The following is an 18,079-nucleotide window of genomic DNA, read 5'->3' on the forward strand; positions in this document are numbered from 1 at the left end:
CCAAATGTGGGCACTGCCTCACCAAGCTCACCTGCCTGCCTACTTACACTTGACAGCTATGACCCTGGGTAAGTGTGCCTGAAACCCCTGAAATCTCACACACTTGGAGATGGTGGTGGTGGTGTGCAACAATATTTTAGTCAAAAGACAAAATAAACTCTTGAGAGGTGTGCTTTTGAAGCTTGCTTCCCAATTCACACCTTTGCATTGCTTCATGTCAAAAGTAAACACAGCAAGAACAGGCAACGGTGAGGTGCCGCATAGTGATAGATTAATCCTAAACAATATTCAAATTGGCTTTTCCTTTCATTGAGTGATTAAGATGATTTCTATAGGGTCTCATACACTCTTATGTGGATTCCGACACACACACCCCATTTCCAGTTTTAAAGAAACTACTTTCAATTACTGACAATTACGTGGTGATTTTGATGGACTGTTTCTTTGCTACTCTTAAAGTGATGAGTTGTAGAACTTATCCCACATTATATGATCAAGTGCTGTAAACATTGCTTACATGCCAATGTTTCTCTCTCTTTTTAAAAAAAGAAATCTAAAATATTTTCAGGAAGTCATATTCAAGAATAAGTCAGGGGGGAAATGTTTTTGGGTTTTTTCTTACCAGACATATTGAAATCAGTGAAGGCTGGTAGGGCAGAAGGCAAGTTTATTGACAGTAGGGGGAACCTAAATCCAAAAGCAGGTGGAGCCTGAGAATTCTGGCTTTGTCTTCATCCTCCTCCCTACCATAGCTGCCAAGTTATCCCTTTTTTTAAGGGAAATTCCCTTAAGCTGAATAGGCTTCCTCGTGAGAAAAGTGAAAACTTGACAGCTATGCCCAGGGTCCATGATTCCTTTTGGAAATGAGGCACAGTGGAGACTGTGGTGTTTTTATGATCACCCAGTGATGTTGTGGGTTGGTGCATACCAAGATAATCACCATTTCCTTTTTCATTCACCTGGGGCATGTGCTGGGATTAAAAAGTTGGAATAACCTCATTAAGGACAGGGTTTTCAAATGTGCAGGAAGTAACCACATTCACCCTTGTGGACAGCAAGATGTGGAATCAATGTAGGCTCATAGCTGCCAAGTCTCCCGTTTCCCCCGGGAAACCCCCGTTTTTACTTACCTTTTCCCGGTGGTCCCCCGTATCACTTCGTCTGCCGTTTTTCTCCGTTATTTTCTCCTGTCGGCGGCCATTTTTTTCCTGATTTGCCCTTCTATGGCACAAAAAATGGCTGCCGCCGGCTTCAAAAGTCGCATCTACGCATGACCGGAAGTGCGTAGATGTGACTTCCTGTGTCGGCGGCGGCCATTTTGGTGCCCATAGATGGGCGGCCCGACACCGGAAGTTGCATCGACGCACTTCCGGTCATGCGTAGAAGCTACTTTTGAAGCCGGCGGTGGCCATTTTTGGTGTCCATAGAAGGGCAAAGCGACACCGGAAGTTACATCGACGCAACTTCCGGTGTCACACAGCTGCCGGTCCCGGATTCTGCAGTCCGGGACTTGGAAGGTAAGTGTAGGCTGAAAGCAGCATGTTGCAGATGAGCGTGAACAATTTTGGGCGGAGAAAAATACATTTTTGTGCTACAAATATGTTAGTGTGTATACAGCCTTAGCTGTTCTCCCTCTTCTTCCTTCCCTGTAGAGATTTGTCAGATTAAGGACAAGCAAAAGGGAGTACTTCTTCAGGCAGCACATAGCCAAATTGTGGAATTTTCCACACAAGATGTAGTGATGGCTGGCAACTTGGATGGTTTTCAAAGCAGAAAAAAATCACACACAAAAATCACAGGACAGAAGGATACCAAAGGTTACTAGCCACTATGGCTATATATTACCTCCCCTACCAGTAGTTGGGGGTAACAAACAGACACCTGCCTTTCCAAGCATATCCTGCTTGTGAGTTTTCAAAAGGCAACTGGCTGGACACTGCCGAAAAGTAGAATATTGACCAGATAGACCTTTGGTCTGATTCATCAGGGCTATTCTAATGCACTTATTGGAGCTACCACCAATTATATGCATCTCGTTTGTTGAACATGCAATCTAAATAGACAGAATAAGCAGCCATATGTCTGTTTTTGTTGGCAGAGTTTTATTAAGCACACTACTAGATGTCTTTCAGAAACCAACAAAATCCTTAGAAATGTGAGGCAAAATGACTCACGAATGTTCTAGATGTAGCAAAAGTAGGTATGAATTAGTGCTAAGATTGCATCTTCCTTACTGTGTCAAGTCTAGACACCCCCAAGATCTGCAGTGCAGATCTCAGAGAGCTAAAATTCTAGTTTCCCAAGACTTGCACAGCTGTAATTTAGCTTCAGGTTTCCAGAGGTCAGAAGTCAAACCATTAATCAATTTGATATAATTCAAAGAATCCCAGGGGATGGGGAAAAAATCAACAGGGAAATAAGTCTTGTTTTTCTGTATATATGACAGGCAACATCACATGATTTAAATCAGCATGTTCATAACTATGGCATGATCCTGTTACAATTCTTCATAGCTGCTGGTCTTTCAATCATAATAGATTGGCTTCTCAACTCACAATTGAAAACCAGTGTGTCTAAAGTATTGGGTCCGCATGTAGAAAACTCAACTGCAAATCACTTTGCCACTGTGTAGTTGATGTCACTTAGACAAACCTTTTTGTTAGTGCCACCTTCAGCATTGGTCCTATCAGAATGGCACAACTATTGACATTGTGTTTGTGTGTGTGTGTGTGTGTGTGTGTGTGTGTGTGTGTGTGAGAGAGAGAGAGAGAGAGAGAGAGAGGTTTCAATGCAGATGAAAGATCTGTTTGCTCTGTTTAATAAAATCAGAAAATACATTCTGAAGAGAAAGTACAGAAATAGCAATTAATTGGAGGGGGCATTACACTGTTTTTGTTTTGCATTTTGCTTTTAGTAGTGTTTTCTGTTCAGACAAAAGAATTGGGACAAAATATTGCATTGGTATGAATTTCCACACATAAAATTACTTTCGAATCACCTGTCAGTGCCAGTCAGTTATTAGACTATAACAAAATATATGCGTACCTGATTGGGATGGGCAAATCTGTCAATCATGGTTTCTTTCCATTTTTCAGATCTTAAATTTAGTTCTTCACATTGTCACAAAAACCTCTGGAAAATTCATCAGCATTTTTTATTTATATTTATTACATTTATATACTTCCCTTCTTCAGAAGATTTCAGGTTGATTCGTGAGTTTCTTCTAATACACACATTTTGGCAGACCAATTTTCCCTAAAAGAATGCATTTTTATATGTGATTTTCACTTAGATTCGTATTTATATGCACATTTTGACCTAGAACATGCATTTTTGTACTTATTACTTGGCTAGAGAACTGAAAATCTGGAGATGTACTAAGGCTGAATTTCAGTCTGTGTATGAATTAGGTAAATTGTGTGAATTAGGTAAGCTGAAATTTAATTGCAAAGTGCACAGAATTTCTCGCTCATCTCTTGTATCTGACAAGAACATGGTCTTCATGGGCAAGTTATTTTTGTTAGTTTATTTATTTAACAGCATTTCTAAATTGCCCATTAACAAAAAGTCCTCTGGGAGGTTCGGACACAAAAGTTAAAAACTTGAAACATGAAAAAGAACACAGGCACTAAATCTTACATAGTTGTGGTGATGGGGCCATTACTATGTGAATGATGATGATCCTCAGGTGTAATTCTGAGTCTTGTGTATTAGCAGAGCACTGTTCCTATAGCTATTTGGAAGTGTGGTTAGGGATTGGTGTCATTGTAATGTACGCTGACGTTAGATTACATAATCCTTTCGGTTTTATGAATTATTGTTAATGGATGAACTGCTCTGCACTACACTTCTTCTTCCATGGTGGATTTTTGTTTTCCTGGTTATTCACAGAATAACTACTGCTGAATGTTACTGCCCTAATTTACTCCTAATTAGGAATTCAAAGGCTGAAGATGAATTGTTTATGGGGTGAATTAATTCTCCAAAGACTGGTTTCTCTACATATGCACTTTACAGACAGACCCCAATCTTGTAAAGATGATTTGCATATGAAGTTCATTTTTAAGCTTGGGCTTACTGTAAAATGAATTCATTTATTGCTTCTAATGATTATGCTGCTGCTTTAAAGAGCAAAGCAAGAGAGGATCCAGTGACCCAGTCAATCAAAATGTTTTGCTGAAAACCAGAGGAAGTGGTGGTGGTGAAGAGGAGAGACTCTATGTGTCTTGTAAGCTTCTTATTATGCTTTCATGGGGGAATCAATGAATGAATTAAACTAGTCTGAGGCTCACTACGTTTTTACTAATCCATAGTTCGTTAAACATCAGTACATAGCCTGAGATGATTGCTTAACCAACATGTGTGATGCATTTATTTTAAAGCAAAATAATTTATTAGCTGCCTTCCCAATGAATGTGAAGCAAAACAAAGCAACCCACAAAATCAGTACAAGCAATCACCAATAAGAACAAAGCTAGAAGAACCAGAGACCAATAAAAAGAGGTGCATTTGGTACCCTTCCGGTAGGCAATAAAGCAGGGGAATGGCAGATCTGAGTAGGAGTATAACCCAACAGCCTTGGGCAATTGAGGTTAAGGCCATTATCATAATCACAGCCATTATGTATTAGCTTTATATGAATATGGGGATCTAGAGTCCAGACTGGTATGACAGTTTGAGAGTTTTTGTCACTTGGGGTACAGATGATTTCTGGGATAGGGTCTTCCTGTTGTGATGGTGGCCTGATAGTATGTCACCATTCCTCCTATAAACAAGCACAAGGAAAAGCATTGTGGTTTCCTTAACAGAAAACAATCATAGAAAAAACAGAGTGAAATATAGCACCCTTGAAAGGAGTTTTGAACACTACCTCTTAGACATGTTTCAACTTTAGGCCCATACTTCAAATCATGAGCAGAAACAACCACAGAATTACACTAGAAATTAATATGAAGACTATGTTTGTGTCCTTTGAACTGAATATGTTCCCTCTAAGATATTTCTACAAATTACTGTTGGAAACCAGACATAGAGAAGGATTTAGGGTGATGCGGTGCGGTGCGGGGGGTTCCTTTGCAAAGGGCACCAACATACTCTCCAACATTTCTCCAATGAAAATAGGGGCATTCTATTCCACAAGAATGCTTGGGACGCAGGTGGCGTTGTGGGTTAAACCACAGAGCCTAGGGCTTGCTGATCAGAAGGTCGGCGGTTCGAATCCCTGTGATGGGGTGAGCTCCCGTTGCTCGGTCCCAGCTCCTGCCAACCCAGCAGTTCGAAAGCACGTCAAAGTGCAAGTAGATAAATAGGTACCACTCCAAGCGGGAAGGTAAACGGCATTTCCATGCGCTGCTCCGGTTTGCCAGAAGCGGCTTTGTCATGCTGGCCACGTGACCTGGAAGATGCTCCCTTGGCCAATAACACGAGATGAGCGCCGCAACCCCAGAGTCAGTCACGACTGGACCTAATGGTCAGGGGTCCCTTTACCTTTACGTTTATTCCACAAGAATATTTTACTATTTATACCCTGCCCATCTGACTGGGTTGCCCCAACCAATCAGGGCAGCTTCCAACTTATAGAAGGACATAATAAAACATTAAACGTTAAAAAAAATCCCTATACAGGACTGCCTTCAGAAGTGTCCAACATTTCTCCGATGAAAATAGGGACATCCTACCATACCCTCTGAAGACAGGAGTGCCTGGCGTGCTCTGGTCCATGGGGTCACGAAGAGTCGGACACGACTAAATGACTAAACAACAACAACCATACCCTCTAACTGAGGAAATCAGGGACACCCTAAGGAAAAGCGGGACACTCCAGGATCAAATCAGAAACTGGAACGGTTTCTGTAAATCCGGGACTGTCCTTGGAGAATAGGGACACCTGGAGGGTCTGCACCAAGCCAGTGTGTACTTTGATAGGGACAGCAGGTCTCCAGTTGCAACTTAGAAAGCAATATTCTGTACCAATTTTTGTCCTTGCTCATGTTACCAAAGTCTGCCCCCTGCCAGACTGATAACTGAGAAGGTTTCACTTGGATTCCACTTCTTCCTCCACCAAATGCCTTATTGGCATGCAAGTAAACTTTTGGACAAACATCCTATAAAGGCACATAAAAGTTTCATGGTAAGGAGGAAGTTGTTAGTCCACAATCTTCTGCTCTTTTAAAGAACTTGGATCTCCTCCCACAAAATATGAAGCCCTGCAGGCCATGATTATATTGAGTGGTAAGGACAGTGAGAATCAGTGCGCACACTGTTTCTTCAGTCCAATAATCTGTTTGATCAATACTCTTACAAACACATTCTCGTCCAAGTGCCAGCTGCCCTTAAGGCCACAAAGGGCAACACAATCTAATCAGCCAAAGTTGACTTGCACTAATTCCATATTAATGAAGCTTTCTTTGCCTTGCGTTGCCTGTTCAATAGCAGACAATGGAAAATCTATGCACCTAGAATCATGCTCTTTGGGGATGAATGGAGGAATCTTCCCACATTGGTATTTTGATGAATTAATGCCTTAAGAAGGCTGTGGTGGCAATCCTGAAAGCAATTCATCGGTTCTTTTTGAAGACCAGTACAGCCAGTTAGCACTAGACAAATTGCTCACCTAGAGGCCTCTTCTCCTGTCTTCATCACATGATTTTCCACTTTGTAAATATGAATTTTTAACCACTGTATTCAGCATTTCCTTAACAATGTAGGATCAGCAATATTGTGCAGCCTAGGAAGTATAATGTTGTGTGTGTCTGTGTGCTTATCTACCTAAAGCTAGAGATTCCACTTTTGCAAGGGAACCATAGCTCAGTGACAGAGCACATGCTTTTCATTCAGAAAGTACCAGGGTCAAACCCTGATACCTGCATTTTAAAGGAATGAGTATCAGAGAATGGGGAAGATCTCCGACAAATAGCCACTGCCTGTCAGGGTAGAGAGAGTTCCTTGTGAAGAGGAATTGATTGTTAATCCATTCTGAGAATTATAGCTCTGGGAGGTGAATAGGACACCCAGCACCCTTAACAAAGTACAGCTCACAGAATTCTTGGTGGGAAGCCATGACTGCATCATGTGGTATCACAGTGCTTTAAATGGTGTGAATGCGGCCTCTCTGCATTATACTCACAAACACGCACACCCCTGTACATTTTCTCTCACTCTTATCAGATCACATATGCAGATGTCTTTATCAGAGCTGGGATTTTGGGAGCTTGGAATACAGTCATACCTCGGGTTATGGCCGCTTTAGGTTGAACGTTTTTGGGTTGCGCACCGTGTCGAACCCGGAAGTCCTGGAACGGGTTACTTCTGGGTTTCGGCGCTCGCACATGTGCAGAAACACTAAATTGTGCTTTGTGCATGCACAGAAGCACCAAATCACAACCTGCACATGCGCAGATGCGGCGCTGCGGGTTGCGAACCTGCCACCTCCACTGTATATTCATCCAGCACACCAATAACCTCCATGCTCTGAGATGCCCTCTTGCAGGCTCACTTTCCCATCTAGTTGCTAAGCCAAATGGGGCCATCAACACAGGCGTCATAGGTCATGTTACTCCCCTTTTCCCATGGCACATGCACTATTTCCCATGCTGTGCTGCGCCACTGTGTGCATGTGAGAACAACACTTCAGCCTGTGGTTTGGAAGTATAATGTTGAACCAGGACCTGTAGAGATTTCTATAGAAACATGCTCACTCACCAGTAGGTTCACATGCCACTTCAGGTGTTAATGATTTCCCATGGAACAGAGGAACCCCTTTCCCCCACTTTGAATGCTCTTGCACTAGAAAATTATCCTAATTATGGTTGTTTCCAGAGTTCTGCTATTTTGGGGTGGAATTCAGTCACATACTGGAAATACCAAGCTGTACAATTAAAGGTAATTCTGAGCTCTTGCCCAATAGACTTGCTTTCTCAAGAAAGAACATAAAACTAGACTGTTTGCATGAAGGAAAGCGATAGGGAAATGCAGTGGACAGTGCAGGATAACACTTGCTTTGACGCAGTGTCACTTAGTCTCCCCCAAAACAAACCAGAGAGTGCTCATTAAATAGCCAGCATCATCTAATCTCTTTGCAAACAAATGAGGATGAATGCTCACAGATCAGGTTGTCTGGATCATGCCCGTTTTCCAGAGAAACCAAGATGGGCAATGGGAGAGCAGGAAGGGAAGAAGGAAGAGATGGAAAACGGGAGCTGAACTGACTTGGCTCTCAAGCCTGAGATTTTCCACTATTGTTGCAAGGCTTGGGGTCTCATAATTATACTAATAAACATACAACTGATAATCTGACCATCAGCATGGTGATTTATTAAAGCTGGCTTTCTGAGCAATGTAAACATGGAAGCAAATATAGAGCTGTCAGCTTGTACACTGAGAAAGCATTATCAGCTGATGCCTCCACCGTCCTAGGGCAAGGCAGCAGTGGCCTCTTGCAGTAATTAATTTGGGCAATTAGCCGAAAGTCAGGGTTTGTTTCAGTTCATCAGTCTTCCTTACACTCTGCCCCCCCCCCAAAATAAAATAAAGTTATGTAAAAACAAACACTGACTTCATGTCTGTTGTGCCATCAAAGCGCCTCTGATCTGATAGATGGGTCACTAAGTACATGTACAACTCTTCTGTGACAGCAGCAACTTGCTCTGCTTGAGCTACAGCAGCTGGACATTTTGTATGCGCCAATAGCATCAAATAAAGCATTTTGTGAAAGGTGCAAAATGTTTCACATCTGGGAAGGAAGGCTTCAAAAGGCAAAGGAAAGGTTCCAAACTTAAATGCAAATATGTACACAGTGGTAAAACACATGAAGGGGATTCAAGGTCCGAGCAACACATGATGTGGACCATGGATTTCCCAACACAAATGGCACCCCCATGTTGATTTTCTCCTTCCCTCATACTGGGTAGAGCAACCCACTTCATGATGTGGCTTCATCATGCTGTGAGTTTCCTTGCCTGTTGCTGGGAGCAACTGATGATCCCATGAATTGGAAACAGGTAAACTGACAATGTCACCATGCTCCCTAATATGAAAGGGTCAGTAACACAATGCCTACAGCTGCCAGGGGGTATGCTAGTGCAAGAGGGTTTTATAAACATATGATGAACAATAGTTACGTTTAACTGGGGGCTGCCATTGCTGTTCACGTTGCTCACCCACCTGTCTATTCTCTGCCCTCCCCCCAGCACCCTTGCCAACCCAAACCCCTCCCTTTACACCTCACACCAATCCCCCACCCCCTCAAAGGTTCTTCAATGCATCCATGTATGGTCTTCCATCTCCATTTTTGTCTTGTTCACCTAACATACATTTGTAAGCTTTTTAGGCAAGGACTCTGAACCAAAATATATGATTGGAAGAGTCATGCGGTCACAGGAGGGAGCCAGCAGTAAATCACAGTGAGCAAGTCAGAGTTAACTCTTTATTAGCAAAAACAGGATCTGCACAGGAGTGTCAGGCCTAATGAGTTCAGCAACTCATCTCCGGCAGGTCTTGCCTCCATGAAGCAGTTGTTGAAACAGAACGTCCCCATCTCCCCACAGCCCTGAGATCTTCTGATGAAGGGTAGTATATAGATTTAATAAATAAATAATAATAATATTAAGTCCACTCCTCTCCATGGGTTTTTCAAAGCAATTTGAGACTGTGCCTATGTGAAGCTAACTTCTCCTCCACTACCTTCATGCCTCTCCTGGTTCTGGGATACGGGGGCAGGAAGGGAGCTTGTCACAACAGAAGGGGGAGACACCCCATGCCTCTTCACCAGCTGGGCTCATCTCTGCCTCTTGGTCTCTGTCCTCTCCTGCTTCAGCTTCAGCTTCTTATTCTGGACTTCTCTCTGCCAAAGGACCCCCCCCCCACACTCAGTAAGCCCTGTACCTCTTCAGGTTCCAACACTTCCTCCTGGTCTTCTCCTTCTTCTCCCTCTGACCACTCATCGTCATCCCACCACCACTCCCTGAGCTCTGAGCCTTCTTCCCTCTGGGATTCCCAAGCTGGTTATACCCACCATTCCTCTGCATCCAACTATATGACATGTGGTATAGCTTTTATTGGTCTATATCGTATCCGGAAGGCATGTGGGAAAGGGCTCACATGTTTCAATAGGGGATCTGCCTGTATTTTCCCATGCTTTTATGCTGGGTTCACATAACACCCCCCCCCCCCATATCATGATGAAATTTATTGCAGTTGGTGGCTGTTCACATACATTTTCAATTTTGCCAGTGGTTGCGCATAAATTCACACTGGACAGGTCAACCTGAACTCTGCATACTGCTTCTCTGAAGCTTGTCCAAAGCCACCTTGACTTGTGTGCATTGAACAATTCAAAGATCTTTGTGCACTTCACCAGGAATTGACTGATAATAACCTTGGGATCCTCAAGATGGGAAAGAACAGTCAATGTCACCTCACTTTTAGCTGATCTTTCCAGCCAATGTTTTGTCTTACTTCGCTGAAAGGGAAGACCTCATAATTTTTTCCACTGTCTGCTGAGGAAAACTTTTTCCACCGTCTGCTTTAGTACAAATTGAGAAGCTACCCCTTACGGTGTGGCAAATAGGACCTCACAGTGGCTTTTTTACAGCTACTGCTGGAGCCTGTTGTGCTTCTGCTGGATCAAATTCCTTGCCTTTTGTTATTTGAGCTTCCTTGTGAGAATCGCTGCAGCCTAAAGGAGTGTCAGGACATTCCCTTTCTTTGCCCTTTAATCCAATCAGACAGATCTTGCTTTCTCACACTGAGCTGGCCTGCACTCTAAATTTAGCCCAGCAGCTGTGAAGTAAACTTCAGTGAAGATTAAGATTTCTACTCTGATCATGCATTTCAATATGAATGGAGGCAATAAAGGGGAGATTATCTTTCTGGTTACTTTTCAAATGTCTCATCTTTGAGGCATCACTTGTTTGCATAAAGTCTGATGCACAGGGTCTGATCTTCCCTGCCTGCCCCTCCCAGGAAACTCAAGGCATAGGCAACTAATAATCTTTTTTTTTAAAAAAAAATATATGGAGGGGAAGCAAAGAGGTCTTCGATGGCAAGTGAGCAAATGAGTCTGGCTTCTAGAAAAAATTGTGGCTGTTCAGAAACTTTGAAGGCAAAATTCAGGAAGGTGATGTTTCAAGGGGATGAATTTTTGTTGGGATACAGATTTCTGAATATAACAAGTAACTTTGTATTAGATAGGAAAGAGACTTATATAGAAGATTAATAGTTTAATGTACCATAAATTATTTTGGCCAATTATTTCAGACTCATTCCCATAGCACTTTGGATGCAGCATAGAAGACTGTGGCCTGTCCTTTCCACCCTTCTATCACCAATGTTACAAAACATGACATGAAAATGATATGCTATGAGGTGATCTGCAACCAAATGTTGCAGTATATCTTCACCTCCTACAGTATCATTCTCTGGCATACTATAAGTAGATTAAGCAGAATTTTCCCCATCCTTTCCCCCATTTTTATTTTCCTTTTTTTTTAAATATACAGTACTTCTGGAAATGTCAGCTTTCCACTGAACACAGTGATCTCTCAGTGATCCCACTTTGGCTACAATCTTGGCAGCAAATACCTCCCTGCAGAATAACAATCAATAACTATTGTGGTGATGTTGGAACTTGGAACCACAACTCTGCAAATTATTTCATCCGTATGATGACTTATAAAGCAGCAAGAACATGGGAAATTCATAATGACTGCACTTGAAATAAAAAGGTAGTGTAAAGAGCTCCAAATGATCTATCCAAACCGAGTGAATGGGCAGTAAAATGACAAATGTGATTCAGTGTAAACAAGCATAAAGTGATACATGCTGGGTCTGAATTGGTGGTGACTGACCAGGAGCAAGATATTGGGGTTATTACTCAATGAAGTCAGCAGCAGGTAAGAAAATGGAACAGAGCAACTCCCCTATGAGGAAAAGTCACAACATCTGGAGCTTTTCAGTTTAGAGAAAAGGCAAGTAAGAGGATAGAGGTGTATACAATTATGCATGATGTCTAATTTTTCTCCACTAGAACTCGTGGACATCCAATGAAGCCAAATGTTGGAAGATCCACAACAGACAAAAGACAGTACTCTTTTACACAGGGCATACTTACTATGGTAATTTGTTTGCACAAGTAGGAGTGATGGTCACCAACTTGGATTAGGCAAATTCATAGAGGACAAGGCCACCAAAGGCTAAGCTCTATCTCCATGGTCAGAGGCAGGATGTCTTTGAAATGTCAATGGTTGGAAATCATAAATAGAGTGCAGTTGCACACAGCTCTTTCTTGTAGGCTTCTTGTTGACATCTAGTTGGCCACTGTGAGAACAGGATGCTGGATCACATGTACCATTGGCCTGACCAATCACACGCTTCCTACATTCTTATTTAAAATATTTTTATGTTACCTTTGATCGTGACAATCTCCTCAAGGTGACTAATAAAACATAAAACAGTAAAATGCAATATAGGGATTCAAAGTGCATTGCAGGCTTTGTCTAGTTGGAACCCTTACAATATGCCATATGGCAAGTCAGGGGGAAGTTGCTAGCCTAAGGCTGCCTAAAGGGTTCACATGGGAGGGATGAGATTTGAATAGGGACTTCCTGACTTAGAGCTATGCCAAATCAATGGTGGAAACTGTCTCTCAACCAGCCAATGGATATGAGGAGTTGCATCCTAGGAAGTCATGGCTAACTTAAGTCCATTGATTTCACTGGACCTTCTCTAACAAATGCAACCCAAGAATACTGATACACTCTAGGTTAAATATCAGTCTTGGCATATCACCAGCAATTGTGTGGGGATGGGGAGAGCATTGAGGGGTTCTGCTTTATACTTGCGCTGCATGAGACCACTTCTTTTCTCGGAAGTTATACCTGCATCTTTTTCTATACATTGGGACAATTTCCCCAGAGATGAGCATTGCCTTGCTGTTGACCTGTTAATGCAGCACAAAGAACACAAAGAGCAGGAATTAGTGTGAAAATGTGACTGTAAGGTACAATAACCTGTCATGTTATTAATACAGCATGCTCCCCAAGCAGCAAAATTGGGCCAGTCACATTTATGTGAAGATATCCAGCCTTTAAACCCCTGAGATTCAAGTGTCACAATTTGGGTAACATAATTAATTATCCCTTTCTCCCGATCTGTTTGTGTAAAATTTGCACTGAGTTCAAATCCTGTGGTTGTCAAGGAGTCTCAGGATATTAGATTTTTAGCCCTGTGAGGAGAACGTCCTTGGAGGGAAAATAGTCTGAAGAACCCTTGACATGAAACTGGCTTTCAGCCCATATATTTTTAGTTGCTGAGAAATATAATCCTAGTGCACGATGTTTAAGGATTGTGTAATATGTTCCTTGATGACTCTGAGAATTTTCTGACAATGATTGAAAAGATTAAAGGGGTGTGTGTGTGTGTGTGTGTGTGTGTGTGTGTGTGTGTGTAGGGGATTGCATGAGACATTTGGCTATGTACAGATAAGCAGTCCTTTGGAAAGGTGAATAATTAGTACTGTCCGTATTTTGAGTACGATGGTAAGAAACGAAAAGAAGACATGACAGTGATGATGGTGGTGATGATGATGATGGTGTGTGTGTGTGTGTGTGTGTGTGTGTGTGTGCATGTACTCATGCCACAGAAAAATGCACTTCCTAGTTTGGAGATAATTGATTAAATCTACAAAATGGGGCAAAAATATTATTTCTTTCAGAGGAGGGCAAGAAGCATTGCCCTCACTGTGATGTGGCTTAATTGAAACTGAGATTAAAACTATTGACCATACTTATTTTGACTGAGGTGGTAGGGAACAACATGAAACAACACAGAACTTTAGCTCAACCCAAAATCTCTAGTATTTTTTTTATTTATTGTTTCACTTTCCACCCCACCCTTCATCAATTCATGATCCATGTAAAAATTTGATTGACTATATGGTAACATGTCGCCATCACACTGGTAACCTGAAGCCTTAATGACTGGATCACATAGCCAGAAAGCAGTTGCTGAGAAAGACACAAGCAGAATGATGCAAAAAAGAGGGAGGTAACGTTGGGCTGGAGAATATTATGGACCCGACAAAACAACCCCCTTCACACCATAAATGTTATTTCATGGAAATTTAGCTCCACCTCAATTTATTTATTATTTCAATTTCTGTCCTGCCCTTCATCAATGCATGGTCCCACGGGAGGTTGTAACATAAAAGACCATCAAAACATCCAGAAAAAGCCAGTTAAAACAATTGGCAACTCAGATAAAATATATAAAGTATCAATTCATAGGGCAACAGCATACAATAACCAGTTTACATCTGACACATCAGGTACTCCCTGCAAAGAGGGAAGCAATGAAGTGTCCATATTTTCCAGGGACAGTCCTGAATTTACAGAAGCTATCCTGATCTTTAGAAGACATCTGAAGGCAGCCCTGTATCAAAAGATTTTTTTAATGTTAATGTTTTGCCGTGTTTCTCCAAAAATAAGACACCGTCTTATATTTATTTTTCCTAAAAAAAACAACCCAAAAACCATGGTGGCTTATTTTCAGGGGATGTCTTATTTTTTAAATTAAGTATGGTACAGTTTAACCTACAAGGTTAAACTGCCTATCACTATGGCTTATTTTCGGGGTATGGCTTATTTTCAGGGTATGGCTTATTTTCGGAAGCCACCCAGAGTAGCTGGGGCAACCTAATCATATTGGTGGGTGGTAATAAAAATAATAATAATATAGGACATCCCTATTTTCACTGGAGAAATGTTGGATGGTATGATGAAGGCAGCAGCTATATTTCATGGGGGTAGAATTCCAGAACTAAGGTAGCCATTGGAGGCTGGTGCTCATTGGGTCTGGTAAGATGGAAGACAAGGAGGCCAACAGTAGACAGAGTTGACAGGCAGAGCTAACTGATTCTGGTTTTGCCCCTGGCCTCTTCCTCCTTTTTGAGTTCAACAAAGGCAATGCTGAGACCAAGGAGGAGGCTCACAGCCAGTGCCACCCGCTAGACTGGTTGTAAAGAAGGTGGTAGGCAGGCGGGGGCTGTCTGAGAGCTGTCTGAGCTTGATGGGGCAGTGCCTTGCTTGTTCTCATGGACCAGTAATCACTAGGGGGTGACACCATGTTAATGGTGAGAGGATCAAGGCTAAAAGGAGGCAATTGGAATCTCTTTACAGCTACCTTTAGACTCCGACTACTTTGTGGGAGGGACTCAAGCACATACTGCTTGTGCAATTAATGTGGATTAGAGTGTTCTATTGACCTAGTGTAACAAATCTACGCTAAAAGAGAAATGGACTTTTTGTGGTTAGGAAAGTGACAATGCATTGAAAAGCGTAGGATGAACAAATGATCATGATCAACAGGAAGAAGCAAACAAACAGGACGAAATCAGGATGCATGCTCAATAAACAAGTCACCCGGAGGACCTCAATGACTCTAGCATAGGGATTCATCCTGCAGGGAAGGAAAGAGGCCTTTTGGATCTGAAACTTCATTTCATTCTATGAAATTTCATTCTATGCTAGGACCTACTGACAGCTTTACTGACTGCCTCTGTGTGATGGAAATGGCAGGTGGAGTCGGCTGCAAAGAGGATTTCTGTCTCAAGCATCTACTTCATGGCACACGTGTAATTGAGAGTGTCTAGAGGTCAGGAGAGGACACATCTCTGTTGATATTGGCTTATGAAGAAATGTATATTTATTTTCTTTAATCATCCTCATGACAAGAAGCATTTTCCATCGAACTAATTATATCCACAGTGTAAAATAGATAGGGAAGCAGATTGGTTCAGTGTGTTTGTTGTTTGCTTGTTATTGCTGTTGTTAGCACGAATGGTATTCTTCCCATGTGTATCTTGCCCTTCCTCTAAAGAACTCAGGGTACCTTCCAGGAGGGCTGCCTCTTTTTTGACCTTGCCTTGTAAAATATTTATTTTGTCACATTATATCCCATCTTTCTTCATTTATGGAACCCAAGACAATGTACCTATGGTTCCCAGATGGTTATCCATCCAGGGACTGACCAGAGCCAGACCTCTTTACCATCAGCAAGGTGGTGGCCTTATGTAACTTCTGACCATATTCTGGGTAGATTAGATTGCCATTCTAACAACTACTAAAAATATGTTGTTAAATCCCCCCCCCCATTGATTAAGACTAGTGGGAACAAGACTACTGTACTACATAGCGAAGCCTGATCTGCTGGTGCAAAAGATAAGGCCATTGGGATCAAAACTGGGTGTTGGTGCCACCCCTAGACTAACCCCTGTGCTCCTCAGCTAAATTCATGTGAGCTGACATTTATTACCAGGATGTGTTTTTTCCACTATCATCAGCTGAAGGCAGACAGTAGCTCTTTCCAAGAGTCAAATGTGGCTTTAAAGAGGGGCTGCTGCTCACAGTATGTATCCCACATTTATTTCTGGCAAACAAGTTTGGCTGATTTTGTCTAAGCATGTGATAAGCTGGTCTTATACTAGGTTATGATTGGTCAAGCTCAATATTGTCTATTCTGATTGGCAGAGATCTTTCCTACCCCTGCTGATCCTTTATGGAGAAGCTGAGGGAACCTTCTGCATTTACCACATGTGGTCCGTCACTGAGTTATGGTGCCTTCCCATCAATGTTTGTTTGACCAAAGCTGACAACTGGACAAAACAAAGGTGTTTATACACCATGGGAAGAGAACCCAATTTTAAACCATTTCCAACTCTTTTCTACATTACTATTTCCAGCCACAACCTGTTTGGTGTGAATCTGGTTGTTTGTATTTCAATGTACTTATTTGAAGTGTTTAATTGGGAGGAAAGGTACACAACTAAGATGGTGGTGACAATCAACATTTTAAAATAGCAGTGTAATGTAACAGTGCTTTTGCTTAAGCAGTATTTCATTAATAGTTTAAGATATATATTAAAAATAGAGCCAGAAAGCCATTTTAGCACTAAATAGAAGACTGATTAAAAAAATCAACAGGGTGTCCCATCACAAGTGATATAAATAATGTGTGCTGGCCTGTAAAGGGTAGTGCTAAATGCATTTGCATTCCTTTTGTAAGAAAAAAGATGGAAGAAACATTGGGGGGGGGAATGCAAATGGACAATGGCATCATGTGGGCCCCCATAACATGCGAATGAACAAGACATGGTGATTCCACATTAATGCCTAATGTGGAAGCAGTCTTGATTGCCTTCTGATTCCATTCAATCCAATCCCATGCTTGTACTCTAGGTTTCCCCAGAGACCCATGTCTGAAATCTTGGAGTGTTGCTGCTAGTCAGTGTAGACAACACTGAGAAAGATGAACCAATGGTCTGAGTGAGGGCAACAACTGGCAATTTGGGTTTTCTGTAGATCACCATCTGTTCCTATTCAGCTTTAAATAGCAGGTTTTTGGGGAGAAAGCTCCAGACTAAAACAAACAGACCAGAGAGTTCTCAGACACAGAGCTTTAAAGTGTGGGCCATGCATGGAAAGTTTGGAGGAAAGGTAAGTGTGGACAAGCCCTCCATAATAGGCACTTTCCTACATTCCTATGGTCTTACACTTGGTCATTTTATGGATTATTCTCTCTCTCTCTCTCTCTCTCTCTCTCTCTCTCTCTCTCTCTCTCTCTCTCTCTCTCTCTCTCTCTCTCTCTAAATGTCTTATCATCTTTCACTTTCTGTAAGCCATTTCCTTTCTTTTATAAAACACAGTAGCTCTTTTGGCAGTAAAGCATCAGAAGGCATTTGCTGTTGACAAGTGGTATCCATAGCCCACTTCCTAGATCATATAGCGCAACTTCGTGATGGTGTGCTACAACCAGATACGGAGGCATTAACTGGCTTAAATGTGCAAAGTGACTTCGTTCTGTGAGTAATTGCATGGAAGAATGATTGCTCTCCCTGTGCCCCTGTCCCAACGCCTTGCGTTAAGACCAAAGAAACATGTATCTCTCAACATCGCCGCAGCTAACGATGACATGACTAGCAAATGCTGGGAATCAAACCACAGCCAAACAAGCACCAGGATTTAAATGCCATTAACACACAAGTGAAGACCTTCTGCTTGTTAGGATTCTTATATCCCAAGAGTAC

Source organism: Zootoca vivipara, chromosome Z1 (assembly GCF_965207765.1).
Source record: "Zootoca vivipara chromosome Z1, rZooViv2.hap1.1, whole genome shotgun sequence".
Taxonomy (NCBI): Eukaryota; Metazoa; Chordata; class Lepidosauria; order Squamata; family Lacertidae; genus Zootoca; species Zootoca vivipara.